The sequence below is a fragment of the Mauremys reevesii genome, linkage group 18, assembly GCF_016161935.1.
Source record: "Mauremys reevesii isolate NIE-2019 linkage group 18, ASM1616193v1, whole genome shotgun sequence".
NCBI lineage: Eukaryota > Metazoa > Chordata > Testudines > Geoemydidae > Mauremys > Mauremys reevesii.
The window spans coordinates 26,029,372-26,044,397 of NC_052640.1; the positions used below are offsets into that span (position 1 = coordinate 26,029,372).

Sequence of the window (15,026 nt, forward strand, 5' to 3'; positions counted from 1 at the left end):
TCAGATCCTCCGGTGCTGTAAATCGGCATAGATCCATTGAATTCTGCCGAGTTACACCAGCTAAGAATCCAGTTGTGTGTTGGGAAGAAGAGAACTGGAGACCAAAGACCACAGAGAGGGCGGAGAGAACAGGGACAGGGTTTTATTAGAATGTAGCTTTTTTACTGAGTTAGATAAAGTAATATGGTTTAATGTAACTGAGCTTTAATGCATAGCTGCCCATTGCCAAAGGCCTCGGTGGCATCAGTACCTACTATGGGACAACAATAATACCGGCTTAATACAGACCGGAATAAACCTATCAGCCGAGATTTTCAACAGTGATTCTGAGTGCCCCTATTTTGGGGACATCTTAAAGGGTTATGAATTTTAAGTGCTCAGCACTTCCTGAAAATCAACTTAAATTGGGCATCCGAATCACTTTGGGAAAAACTTGGCCGGGGTCTGTGGGGTTTCTCTGATCCATCCCATACCCCAGACAGAAGGGAAACCGCAGGGTATAGCCTGCAATCCACATGTAGATGTTAAACCAGCATCCAGGCCTGCTGTGCTGCTGTTTCCCACCCTGTATCCTGGTGTGACAAAGTGGCTTTTATTCATCTGATGTTGCATGCGAGTCTTACTGTCCTATACTAATCCTGGGTGTACCTCTGTTTCCCTGTGTACTGCACCAATATTTCGGTGGTGGGAATTGGGGGTGTGATTTTTGCTGAGGCCCTCAGGGCAGGTGAGGCTGCCCAGCTGTCTGCACATAGGCAATGGCCGGGGCCCTTCAGAACCTGAGAGACCCAGGAGGGGGATGCGACCAGGTGGGAAGCAGGACAAAGACAAGGAGGAAGAGCAATGGGTGTGTTGGAACTCGGGTGGCTGGAAGCTGGGCAGTCTGCTTGGGGGGACTGGAAGAGGGGAATTCCAGGGCATCTGGCACAGGACTCTCCAAGATGGACTTGGCTGAAAGTATTGATTTCTGTGCTAATAAGTTCTGTTCTACACTGTGTTCCTGTTGGCTAATAAACCTTCTGTTTTACCGGCTGGCTGAGAGTCACTGTGGAGTTGGGGTGCAGGGCCCTCTGGCTTCCCCAGGAGCCCTGGCCAGGCAGACTCGCTGCGGGGAGCATCCGTGAGGAAGAGGATGCTCGATGCTCTGAGCTCAGACCCCGCAAGGTCAAAGCTGTGTAAGCGTCTTGCCCTGGCGACAGTCTGCTCAGAGAGAGGAGGCTCCCCCAGAGTCCTGACTGGCTTTGTATGGAGTAGTTCCAGAGCGTCGCCCGGGGACTCCATCACACCTTGTATTGCTGCCTACTCAGGAAAGCTTGATGATCTGTGTGTGTGTTTGTGTGTGTGTCCTTGCATCACTCTGGTACCTAGGTCCAGGTGATTTCTTCCTGTCTCTACTGCATTTGCCCTGGCCGGAGCATACGCTGTGGGTTTTGGCTGCTCTGGGCTCTATTCCAGCTGTACCTTTACAGAAGGGAGAACCTGATAACCCAGCACCTGTTTGGCTAACTGAATAAAGGCCTGTGACATACTGGGGCACAATCCAGACGGGTGGAGGGCTGTGTCATCCCTGCCCTGCAACCTTGGATGGCTTACAATGCCTTGCTGTAGTAGCTCCCACCTGGGCCGCTTACAAACAGCCTTCCAGCATACAAGCCACACCCTGAGTGTCGGTATCTGCCAGTTACACTCTGCCTCTCACCAGCCTGGGTTATACTGCAGGGTGGCCCCAGCACACCCCTAGTCCCGGATCTTCTCCCAGAAATGCATGTCCTGGACTGCCCAGCCCTCTCCTGGACAGTGCAAAGATTTTAAGTCTGTTATTCCTTTAAGATAATCATATACCAGCTTATTATCTTAACGAGAGTTACCCAGCCACTTCAACTAAAACCCACTGGATTAGATAAAACAGTAAAAGAAGTTTATTATTTACACACACAGATTTTAAGTGAGTACAAGTCATGAGGCATAAAAGTCAGAAATGGTTAAAAGAAAAATAAAGATAAAAGGCTTTTTAGTATCTCATTTCCAAAGCAAACTGTCTCACCTCATGGCTCCAGCAGATTACTGACCAAACTTTCCGGTGAGGAACCCTCCCCCAGAGTTCAGGAGCGGTTTCCTTTTGTCTTCCTAGATGCAGAGAATGAGGTGAGCAGGGAGAGAAAGAGGGGTGGCTTGAGGTGTTTGCCTCCTTTTATAGTTTCCATCCCCCTTTTGAAAAACATTTCCATCTGGAAACTAGGGGACAGGGTCTATGTAGAAGGATGTTCCCTGCTGTTTTTTCCCCCCGTCTGAGCCTTCTTTGTTTTGCCTTCCTGCTTGATAACTCTGTTTACTGCTTACCTGCAAATTAAGGCAAACGTGCGCTCTTTCGTTCGAGACAGGCCTTTTAGACCAGTTTGGTGCTATGTGGATCTTGAACATGCACTCTTAGCATCATGCTGGGGAATCTTATAACTTCACATACAGTGTTGCCACACACATTTGATCAGGACAATACTGAGCAGCAAATTATGAGTTTTCAAATGAAACCTTACAAGAAATACCTTGGACAAAGATGATTACAGTATTGTGTAGGCAGTGAATGCAGGGGTGTATTCTGTCACAAGACCCCACCTACGTCTGTAGGCAGAATTGAAAGAAGAAACCAGTGCAGCGGACACAGTGAATGTTGTTTCCCAGTCCTTTGCTGGGGACGAAGGAAGAACTCGCATCTTGCCGCGTTGTTGCAGCATTTTCCCTGCCTTCCCCCGCCCGAGCTCCAGCCAGCTGCTGGATCCTTGCAAGGACGTGTGTAAGCTCTTTAGTCCTGTACTTCAGTGCCGATGGTCAGTCTCCTCTGTAACCCTGCCTGCTCGGCTCAACAACCCACAAAGGAAAAGGTGGCCACGTCACTCCCTGGGACTTAGCCCTTGTTGCACTTCTCTGAGCGGCGCACGCATCCCACGCACACTCTCTTCCATTTTGGGTCCCGCTGGATTATCAAAGCCATCGCAAACCACGTGCCAGGTTTTCCAAAAAGGATGCCTCCCACTGAAGTGTGCAAATACCCCAATCTGTGTGTGCAGATGTAGGGGTGCAGCCCAGGTCCCCAGCCGGTCAGGTTCCCTGCAGCTGCACAATAATTGCAGGTTGAAGCAGGCAACTTGGCGTTTCAGCTGAAGTTACCAAAGTCTCTCAAAGGTCAGCTATGGACGAGCCTGCGGTATTCCCCACCCAGGAGTGAGCTCTAGTTTAGAATAATATTAATAATGCCTTGCTTCACCAGTACATCTCAAAGCACCTTACAGACGAGGTCTGGATTGTCATCTCCATTTTTACAGATGAGGAAACAGGCACGGGGAGGTGAAGTGACTTGCCCGAGGTCACTCGGCAGGCTGGTGGAAGAGCTAGGAATAGCGCACAAGGCTCCTGAGTCTAGTCCAATGCTCTGTCCACTAGGCCACACTGCCTCCCTCATTCCCTTTGACTGCAAGGGCAGCTAGGAAATGTGGCGGTCGTCATGTTGCTTACCCTCGTTGTCTCCGTTTCCCCATCTGTAAAATACCTTGTCTCTCTCCGGCTGGAAGCGGCCGCACACAGTAAGTGCCAGTGATGATTATTGTGGAGCCCACAGTACGAGTTCCCGCTGTTTGTGCAGGTGCGCTGTGATTTCTTTGGGTTTTTTTTTTTTAATGTAGCGTTTTGGACTCTTTCCTTAGCTAGTAATTACGTTCTTTCATCATTATTTATGCCCTTTAAATTTTAAAAACCCTCTGCCTACCCTGCTGGTGAACCTGGCATCAATTATAGAAGATTGCATGGCAGCCCGTAACGATTCCTGCCTCGTCGGACTTTCACTCTCCGCGTCATAAGCCAGTGCTGTGTGCATTGGGCTGGAATGTGTTCTTAAGCCTCCTGCACCCAGCAGTCAAAATGCTCCAATTTTCTGAGCTCCTGGGTGGTGTTGGCTCTCTGTCCCGTAACCTCCAGTTTCCATTCCTGCTCCGGTTTAAAGCATCCCTCACCTCACCCCCTCCAGGCCAGCAGGTAACACAATGCTAGCGTCCACCTGCATACTGTGTCCCAGCTAAGTGAACATCGGTGCTGATTGGGGCAGATCCACGTACACTGGTTAAAAAGTAAATTAGGGCTGTGAAAAGCCACTGTCCAGATTTTCCTTCTATGGTGTGTGTGTGAGAGAGAGAGAGAGAGAGAGACACACTGCCTCCTATTTTCCCTAAATATATGCATTCGAGAGGGAGAAAAATTGCACGGCAGAGACTGAGATTTCAGATTTATCCATTCATGAATAATAATCAGGCTCAGTAATTCACAGTAAATGGGTATCCAAATTGGCTAATAAGGAAGGCTTTCACCCCAAACTGGAACTAGGAGAGAGGTAGCGAGAATATCAACAAATGTTGGCTGAGGCATATGTGTACACGATGTGACCTGAATTGGTGAAATATGCAAACCAGTGCTGTACGCGGACGAAATAGCATAGAAATCTGTCAGCAAGGCATGGAAATGGAAGGGGCGAGTGTGGAAGGCAGACATCTTAACACCCCTCCTGAGGGCATTGGCAGCAAGTGCCTTCGGTATTTGACTTCAGCATCTGCGCTGGAGCAGGTGCAGTAGCTCCATGTAATGGCCCTTTGCGTTCTAGAGTGAGATCTCGAACGGAGCCGCCGTTCTCTGTGGTGAGGTTAGGAGCCTTGGTGGAGGGGCAGGGAGAGGTGGGAAATGGCCCTGTGCTCTCTCCAAGTATATTTGAGCCAGCCTGCGTTGTTCCTTGGGAATGAACGAATACCCCAAACCAAACTGAGCGAGAGTTCTCTAGCTCTTTAAATGATCCGGCCTTATCTGGTCGAGTCCCTTCTGGACTTAACACCTGTGAAGTGATGGTTTTGCTGATTTCAGGGTGCGTGTGTTTTTGGGGCAGGGAGGGAAGGTGTTCTAGCCTGACCAGTAGAATCTGCCAGGCTCTTTAAAAAGCCCCACTTTGGGGCGAGTGCCTCAGCAATCAGTTCAGGGAGTAGCGGACACATCCCGTACTGTGTGCCGGGTTGCCCTTGGTAGTGACGCTGGCTTTCCAGCTAGAGTTGAGGCCATGTACACACCCGTCGGTCCAGAGGAAAGGACTCTTATCCCAGTTGTTACAATTCACCTTGAGTTGTCTAGCACCCAGAGAAACACGGATCTGTTGGGCCATGCTGAGCTCTGAGTAGGTACAGAAGATATCCAGTAATCTAGGAACCTCCGTCTCTCCTCAACCCCCACTGTATAGTCCTTCTAGGCTAGGCCAGAATGATCTGAACTATGAACTGTGGAGTAAAGGTTGGAAAGGGTTCGTTCTCTTCCCCACATCACACCAGAAGATAAAGAGATATTGGAATTCCAGCACCTTTGACCTCCACTGTCCCCCTCAGCTGTGAATTCTCCTTTCTTCTTGCCATTACCGTCACCAGCCAGAGAGCGAATAAAGGAGTTGGGAGCACAGTAAAGGAGCTGTAATTCACACGAGAGGCTGTGAGCGCGTGCAGCTTGAGCCGATGGTGTGCAGCAGCAGAATGCGAGAGCGTATGGCCGCCTCTCAGTACCCTCCTCTTGTTCTGCAGGTCTACTGCATATGTCGCAAGTGATGGAGCCGTCCCCATCCGATCACTATGATGCTCTAAGGCTGGGTACTGTGTAAATGATTGCACACAGCACTGCTTATAAACATAAATGCGTCACTGGAAAGATGAGCAAGAGGAGCTGAGATGAAGTATACATATAATAGGGAGTTGTGCCCAGAAAGGCTCGTTTGTTGCCCGTGTACTCTGTTATAATAAAGGAGGGCACTCAATGGCAATAAATATAAAACTAATAATTGCATATAAAACTAGGTCCCTTTTTAACTTGTGGAACTCACTGAGGCAGGATTCTGCGGAGTCAATCTTCTTGGTGACATTTTTAATAAAAGGTTAGACCTGTGAATAAGACTAGCATATGGCTTTCCACAGGGATGCAATGAGGTGAGCTTTCATCCTCATCCCAGACTATAAAACCATCATCAGACTGAGTTTAGGAAGAAACTTTGTCCCTTGGTACATTGTGGCACATGGGAGTGTATTTATAGGTGGTGTTGGGAAGTGTCTCTGATACATTTTGCATTGGCTGCTGTTGGGGACAGGCTCCTGGATTAGATTGAAGCCCTGCTGCATTATCTTTTGTCAAGCCGAGATGGCAAGAACCAAAGGGTGCAGGCAGTGAAGAGTTTGAGGAGGGTTGTAAGAAGGGGAGAGTGGATGATGTACAATATGACTAAACAGAGTCCTTGAAAACCCAAAATGGGTTATGATATCAGCCTGTTCCAGGACATACAACGACCTCTGACTAGCAGGGACTAGGGCAGAACTTCCTCCATAGGCAGGATGTTCCACAGTGGTCTACTGCAAGGTTTCTGGGACTGTGCTCTGAAGGAGCTGGTCCTGGCCACTGTCAGGCAGGAGACTGCACTGGGCTGATCCCATGTGGCAATCGGTATGTTCCTGGAACTGCAGGAAGAGGCTAGAGGATCACTCCTACTTAGTCACACCTAAACATGCATCCTGAGCCCTTATTCCATGGCTGCAAGTCACGCTGCCATTGTCTCCCTGTATGAATATTTCTCAAAGAGGTCAAGGTCCCAGTTCAGTGCAGCACTTTCTTAAGCACCCGCTCAAATCTTTTTGAAGTCAGTGCGACTCTAGCATGTAGTTAAAGTTAAGCACAGTTTTAAGGGTAACATTTTCTAAAATACCTAAGTGACTTAGGAGCTTAAGACCTATTTTTAAAAGTGACACAGGTACTTATGAGCCTACGGGAAAGTCTACACTACAAAATTGTTTTGCATGGCCATACTAGCTCCTTAGGTCACTCACAGCCAACAGAAGTGCTACGCCTCTCATGCAATTAAGTGGGGTTAGTGGGGGGCTTACATTGGTGGGAGCAACATTGTAGTGTAGACCAGGCCTGAGTCTTATTCAGATTCCAAGAGTCTTTCAGTAGAGCATAAGCTCCTAAATCACCTACATCCTTTTGAAAACTTTATCCTGAGTGTTTTGCTCAACTGAAGCCTAAAAGACTTCAAATGCAGAGTATATTCCAGTGGCCGGCTCCTTTGCAATTCTGGAGTGCGTCTCCCTGGGACCAGGATCTGGTCTGATAGATCATCAATGGGATATCGCAGCAAGTGGCTTGGTTCTTTCACTCGCTGTGGGTGGGTATATGGGGTCAGATCCATATTTTATCTATTCCCAAGGGAAAAATTCATTGAGTTAAAGTTGTAAATATTTATCAGTAACTTACAGGGAGGGGGAAAAACCCCTTAGTGGAATGTTGTAGTTTAAAAACACAAATGGCTGAAAGCCAAGACATTCAAAGTTAAAGTTCTTCTAAAAAAAAAAAAAGGGAAGGAACTATGGAAACTGCAGAGATAAAATACCCCACAAAACCTTAGCTCTGCCCTCATCTACCTGCCAGCACGTGTGCTTTGCATGTTTGGTTATGTGTCTTTCAATGTAAATAACAGTAAAAAAGACACCTTTGCAACGTCCTAGGTGCCCTAACACAAAATTAATGCTATTTAAATGTTTATAATAGAACTAAAATCCTGCTATTGGCTAGCAAAAATAGCCCCAACTCTCATCTGCTCTGTTGTTGGGCAGCATTTCACAGCTGTTAAATTACTTTTTAAATTAAGGCGAAACCTAGAGCAATGTTAACAGTCCCCTTAGGTCATTTACATAGGGCATTTCTACGGGCCGAGATCAACAGAATGCTGTTTGGCTGAGTTACCACTGATATAATGGTCGCGCCACCCTACGCTGAGATTTGGCAAGATTGCTACATAAAAGTGTCTCTCTTCTTTTCAAATGTCATTTTCTTCTGTTCTTGTGTTTCTGTGACAAGCAGAATCTTACAAAATTTAGCCCACAGGAGGGATCGAGGAAGAGGGCTGTTTTTCTGAGATTTAGATTTTTTTAAGTATTTGGGGAATTCTTTGTTGCATACGGTGGGACTGCTCTGCCCTGGGATCTGTCTGATGGTCAGCCGCACCCACACTAAAATTCTTGGGGATTTGGTGCCCAAATTGTCCCTTCTGTATAAGCCCAGTTCCCCTAGATTGTGTTGTCTTTGCCACAGCACCCGGACTCTGCTGTGTGAAAGGGATAGATTTAGCCACTTGCCATTGGGTTTTCATGACAGTCCTACACCTTCACCTCCTCAGTCTTTACCTCTCCTCACACTTTTCTTTCTTCCTTGCTGGCAGTCTGGAAACAGACTTGAGCCACAGGGTTTGGAGAGTGGGCAATGACATCCTTTAAACACACAAAACATGGGCGAAGTGAATGCAGCTAGACACACACCCCTGTGATTTTTGGAGTCCTAAAATAACTTGCACACACTCTTGTGAGTCAATCAGTTTTTTGTTGTATCTCGAACGTGGCGTGAATAAGCAGCTATGAATTATCGGGTGTTTGTTCCATCAAAGGGAGTCGGGTGATTGCCATAAACTTGAGTGAAGTTTGGTTCAGCCAGAGCCCCCAATCTGAAATGCATTGATCCCAATGTACCCTGAGAGAGAGGATGATGTTTCAGTTAGGAGTCCTGGGTCCTATGCCCAACTGTGCTACAGGCTTCTTGGGTCAAATTCTGCTCTTAAACGTGTGTGAGCCTGGAATGATTCACAAGGCGAGAGTGGCAGCTTCTGAGGTTATGCTAGTAGTAGAGGAGAATAGAATGTGACTCCATGAGGGACCTTGGCTGAAAGCTTCAGTGATGTACTAAGATCACACTTAATTTTGGTGCCAAAATAAGGATTTAGGTGCTTAACTTCAGGCATCCACATTCAAGCCCAATGTTCAAACCTTTCCACGTCTCCATTTCCCCGTCTGTAGAATAGAGCTTATCCCTCTCAGGGATGTTGTGTGGCTCAAAGGCTGCAAGGTGCTGAGTTCTGGCCTAGATCCAGCCAAGCTCCAAAGCGTGTGCTTAAATGTAAGCACACGAGGAATCCCACCGACTTCAAAGGGGAGAAGCACGTGCTTAAGTGCTTCACTGCATCTTGCAGGGTAGAGCACCAGTTAGTCAAAGTTTGAGTCAAGACCCTAAAATGGTATCAGAGGGGTAGCCGTGTTAGTCTGGATCTGTAAAAGCAGCAAAGAGTCTTGTGGCACCTTATAGACTAACAGACGTTTGGGAGCATGAGCTTTCGTGGGTGAATCCCCACTTGGTCGTATGCCCTAAAATGGACGCCACTACAAAGTGGGTTGAAGTGGAGTTACTTTGGATTGAGCCAGGTGTGCGCGAGAGCAGAGTTTGGCTCAGGAAGTCTATAACGGAGCCAAGAACTGAGCCCAGTAAACCCCGTTCCCCGGTTCTGTGCTTTACCCGTCCTCTGGCTTTGGGTCTATAACTGGTGACCTTTTCATAAGACTCTGCGTTACAAGCCTCATCTTGCTCTCCACTGAACTGCCGTGTCTGTTGCACTCCCAAACTTCTGACCTCTGTCTAAGCCTCCTGCAAGGGAGTGGGTCAGCGGAGGGCATCCTGGGTAGTGAGTAAAGAAAAGGAGTAAATCCTCTCCTCTCTTTCCTACTCGCTCAGTCAGGTCAGTGTCATTCATGCAGCAGTTTTCCCTGGATTACCGCACTCAGGACTTATCACTGGGTTTGCTCACTGAGACCCCTTGGGCTCAATGCAACCAACCCCCTGCATCCAGGCTCATCCCCTTCAGATGCAGTGGGGCTGCATATGCGCATAAGGGGACTCCTAGGTGGAGTGCATCGCAGGATCGAGGCCTGGGGCTTCCGTGACAGCCCGAGTAGACCTTGGTTTTGTAACATGTGAGGCAAATTAAACTGCAAATGCTTTGTTTGGTTTGTTCTTTTCTCCTGGGAGCCAGGGGGACAACGAGGAGTGGGATAAGAGGCTGTTTTTTAAAAGCGATTCTAAGAACGTAGCAAGGAACTAAATGAGAAAATCCCGATTTGCCAGCCATTGAGACGGGGCCGAGGGCTCATTGAGGGTCAGCTAGAGAAAGCTTTGATGTGGAGCTATGCGTTCTTCCGCCAGTAGGTGAAATGGCACTGGGATTCGGGGAGCCCAGGGACCGTCGTTCTACTGCCATGCAGTCGTCTTTCTAGCCACGTGGAAAATAACCGCGCAGGTTTCATGCATCCGGGTTTTAAAAATCAAAACCAGGAAGTTTAAAAAAAGAAATCTGTGTTTAAACTGCTATGTCTCGAGTCCCTCGCGAGAGGCAGCGGCTGCGTTTGCATTAGATAAAGGCGGGAGCGAGGGGGGATGAGAGCAGACAGGGTGGCTGAAGGCAAGAGCGTTGGACTTAGTTAGAATTCAGCCGTTAGATCTTTCCTTTCTCTCTGATGGCTGAGTGTGATTGACACTTACAAATTACCCAGCCAAAAGTGTCGAGTCTCTGACCCCTGAGTAACATCTTCGGCAAGCCTGAGATTTGCCAGCATTTTGTCATCTAATTACTACAAATCCCTTGAAAATTCACTGGCTGGTGAATTTTTAATGCGGGGCAATTTCAATGTGATGCATTGCCCAGCTGGGTACGCGCGTGTGCGCTTTCACTCCCTCCCCCTTCTTTCTCATTCTCTGTCTCTCTTTCCTCCTCCATCCCTTTTGCTTACCTTTATCTAGTGTGGATTAAAACTTTTCCCTAGAATTGGGGAGCAGCAGTGTTCATGTTTAATGGGCATTTCACTTAGTGGGCCGTGGCTTTGGGAACGTCACTTAGGGATCTGTTTCTTTGCCCCCAGCACAAGAGCTGGCTGCTTTCAGGTTTTGGTCTGGTCGCTTTCAGGTATATTGGTCTGGTCACTTTCAGCCTCCCCCCACCTCCACGCTGCTGCATGCTATTTGCACGTTGTGTGTTTTTGGTGGCAGGACATTCTGTCCTGCTTTCTAAACAGTGATGAAAGGTAACAATGCCACATGGTTTTTTTGTTTTATTTTGTTTTTTTCTGTTCCTTCAGGTCGTCTGCTGATGGACACAGAGAGAGCAAGTGGCATCCATCCACCTCTGTATTCTGCAACCGAGAAGATGAAGCCCATTTGTTGCCATCTGAACCTGCTATGCCAGGCCTTTAAACCAGAGGACCAATTCTTGCTTCAGACACAGATCTGGTAGCCAGGCTCTTTAAACCCAAAAGGGAAATGCACCTCGAATCCGCAGATGGAAGGCGAGCCTTTTTCATCTGCGAGCAACGCATGCCAGGCAGCGTGCGCCTGTGGAAGGCCCCGTTAAACCAGAGAAGGATTTCAGGCTAGAACGTTAACTCCTTCACCTCAGCAAGGTGCACCCCCACCAGCATTGCAATCTGGGGAGCTGGCCCTTCAGACAGAGAATGCCACCCCCCAAAGGAACGTCAGTCATTCGCTTTTGTAACCGATTGTTCCTACTGCTTGAATCGTTTAAAAAACATCCATGTACATTTAAAAAAAAAATTCAAGACTGTTACTAAAAGCAGGTGAATCCCTTTTTATTTCTATTAACCACAGCTGGGTGTTTATCCGAGCCCACGAGGAAGGTGAAAATATTAGTGTTTATCTCTGTGCCTGTCATTTCTGTCCACGCTCGCAGCCAGCAGTGGCCCTTCCCTTCCCTGGTTTCAAAGGAAAAGAGGCTTTTGCTTTTCAACCGGGGGTAGTGGTTTACATATGTACACGGCTGATAAAGTATTTCACGTTGCCCCCTTCCCCCTGGGAATTGCTGTCTTACGGCAGAACTGCTCTGGCTAACAGAGGATGCAACAGATCACATGTGTTGGCTGCAAATTTTCTGTTTATTTATGTATATGTTTTATCACTGCATAGCTTTAAAAAAAACAACCTTCTCTCTGCTATTGGCCAGATTTGCCTGGTTTCCCAAGGGAGTGGATATGAGCCCAGTACTATCTCCAGTCCCAGTGTCTGCTTGCGCCCTGGGAAGGTGCCTTAAGGTTTGGGATGTGGTCTCAGTTCGTTCCCATCTGTAGAGAAGGGGTTTCTGATGCACTCAGCATTGGCCTACCTCTGCTCCCATTGAAGGCGATGGGCATTTTGTCATTGAGATCACCGGGAAGCAGCGTTAGGCGGATGCACGGTGCTTTTGAAAATCCCGCTCTGAGCATCAAGTGGGAAGCGGCTGCAGGACGTCAGTCATGGCCCAGCCTTGAACAGGGACAAACCTGGGCCAGGTAGGGCAGACTCCAGTTCAGGAGGTGGTAGCCCCACCACTGCCCCTTTCTCAAGCGCAGGATGTGTGGTTTCCTGCCCTCTTAGATGGGGATGCTCCGGGGAGGAGTTGGTGACTCTTACAGCTGGTGGCTCAGGTTTCAAAAGGAGAATTTTAAATGGTGGTTTGCTTCCATCGAAATCAATGGTACAAGTTGGGCCAACGCTGAGCAAGTGCTTTTTGAAAATCCTATCCCAAGTCTCTACTCTGAGGTACTGTGTCATCTTAGAAAGAGCCATGTCATCCCAGAGGTGACTCCTTGGGCTTGGCGGATCAATCGTACTTGTGTGGAGGTCGTTTACTCTTGGCATGAAAAGGTTAAACTAGAGATGGGCATAGTGGTGTGGTTAGCATTGAGCGTGCACGTGGCACTGCCCACTTCACAAAACTAGTCCCAGTGCCAGCTCCAAAGAGCTGACGGTCTGAAAGATGCACACCCAGGAGTGAGGTCGCAGCAGGAAATCTAGAGGTGGTGAAGACGTAGTGGATATTAATCTAGGCGGAGATTTTTCAATAGAGTCCAAGAGGGTCGGTCCTGGGGCTGGTTTTGTTCAACATCTTCATTAATGATCTGGATGATGGGATGAATTGCACCCTCAGCAAGTTTGCGGATGACACTAAGCTGAGGGGAGAGGTAGATACGCTGGAGGGTAGGGATAGGATCCAGAGTGACCTGGACAAATTAGATGATTGGGCCAAAGAAATCTGATGAGGTTCAACAAGGACAAGTGCAGAGTCCTGCACTTAGGAAGGAAGAATCCCATGCACTGCTACAGGCTGGGGACCGACTGGCTAAGCAGCAGCTCTGCAGAAAAGGACCTGGGGATTACAGTGGACGAGAAGCTAGATATGAGTCAGCAGTGTGCCCTTGTTGCCAAGAAGGCTAACAGCATATTGGGCTGTATTAGTAGGAGCATTGCCAGCAGATCGAGGGAAGTGATTATTCCCCTCTATTCGGCACCGGTGAGGCCACATGTGGAGTATCGCCTCCAGTTTTGGTCCTCCTACTACGGAAGGGATGTGGGTAAATTGGAGCGCGTCCAGTGGAGGGCACATGACTTATGAGGAGAGGCTGAGGGAACGGGTTATTTAGTCTGCAGAAGAGAAAAGTGAGGGGGGATTTGCTAGCAGCCTCCAACTACCTGAAAGGGGGGTTCCAAAGAGGATGGATCTAGACTGTTCTCAGTGGTAGCAGATGACAGAACAAGGAGCAATGGTCTCAAGTTGCAGTGAGGGAGGTCTAGGTTGGATATTAGGAAACACTGTTTCACTAGGAGGGTGGTGAAGCACTGGAATGGGTTATCTAGGGAGGTGGTGGAATCTCCTCAGAGGTTTTTAAGGTCAGGCTTGACAAAGCCCTGGCTGGGATGATTTAGTTGGTGTTGGTCCTGCTTTAAGCAGGGGGTTGCACTAGATGAGGTCTCTTCCAACCCTGATATTCTAGGATTCTGTGAAAAAGTCACCAAAAACACTCAAATTTGGAAGCCTCGTGTGTAATAATCTCTCACATGGTAATTGCTTTGCGTTTCTCTAGTGTTATTTGTTCTGTGATCTCAAAGCATTAATGAACCCTCTCTGGAGCCCTGTGAAGGGGCAGTGTCATGGTTCCTGGGGATACCCACACATGTGAGGCATCTCGCTACCACCTGCCCTTAGCGCGAGGAAGCCTCGTCTGCGCCTGTCAGCTCTAGGACGCCCCTAGCCACAGACCGCACAAGCACTCCCCCACCAGCGTGCACAGCCTCTGCTGTCCCTCTGCAGGTTAGTGACAGATGCCCGACAGCCCCCGAACCCTCCGAGCATCCCTCTGCAGTGTCCAGCCCCTGTGCTACTGACACACTCAGAATTACCAGCCCCGCTTACCCCTTCGAGCCCAGCTCGGCTTAACACACAGCGCTGAATTTGTTTACAGAGAAAGCGGGTGTGAGTTGATTCAGAGGATGGGAAGCAGAAATAAAAATTATAACACGCCTGCTAGAGCCTAAACTTAACTAAGACGACATTATGTCATAGCTCACCCCAAAGCCAGGCTTTGTTTGTCCTTTGTTCATGAGGCAAACCCACTGGCAGCTTACTTCCTACGTGAAAGCTCTCCTGTATCTCCTTGTGTTCTCCTGGTTACACCAGTCTCATTCCTTGATCTTAGTCATACAGGACACCCTCCTGCTGTGTGTTCCTTCCTCTGGATTTTATGATCTCTTATCGACTTCGTAGTCTTGATTAGCTGGTGACTGCGTATGCAAATTGACTTCTGTTGTAAGACACAGTACAGAATGGTCAGCCCAGAAGAGAAGTGTCTCCTGTCCATGGAACCTCTTTACTGCTGTCTGCCGACCTGTTTTATGTACCTTAAGAACACAGTTTTCAGTGTGTGAATATATACATAGCTCTTTACATAGTATCTTTACTTACATCTTGCAGTGATTATGCAGATCAGAGTGAAACAGGCTTTCAGTACACTCCTTCCGTGGCACTCTGGTGAACTAGCATGTCAGTGAAAGCAATCCTTGGGTCGCAGACAGTTATACATAACGATTATACGCATTTCACAGCCCGTTCTTACCAACTTCTACATAACTAGGTAAGAGCTTGATTCTGCAGTGACCTCCTCGTAATCCTATCCTGGAGCTGAGCTTTTCGACTGGTCTGAGGAGCTTGTTGGTATTGATGGGAATTACAGTGGCGTATGTTGGTCTCAACTTTCAAAAGTGACGAAAGACTTGGGTTGTCTCCTCTATTAAGTGTCCAACTTGAGATGCGTTAAAGAAGCCTTGTT

At 48.1% G+C, this 15,026-nt stretch overlaps 1 protein-coding gene across 1 annotated transcript in view; it reads left to right on the plus strand.

The window, feature by feature from the left end:
• Positions 1–11,500, plus strand: part of RBM19 (RNA binding motif protein 19) — a 114,972-nt gene extending 103,472 nt beyond the window's left edge. The window contains exon 25 of the mRNA XM_039505225.1: positions 11,010–11,500. The gene's annotated coding sequence lies outside the window, so the exon portion shown is untranslated. The remainder of the gene's footprint in view (positions 1–11,009) is intronic.
• Positions 11,501–15,026: the final 3,526 nt, after the last annotated feature.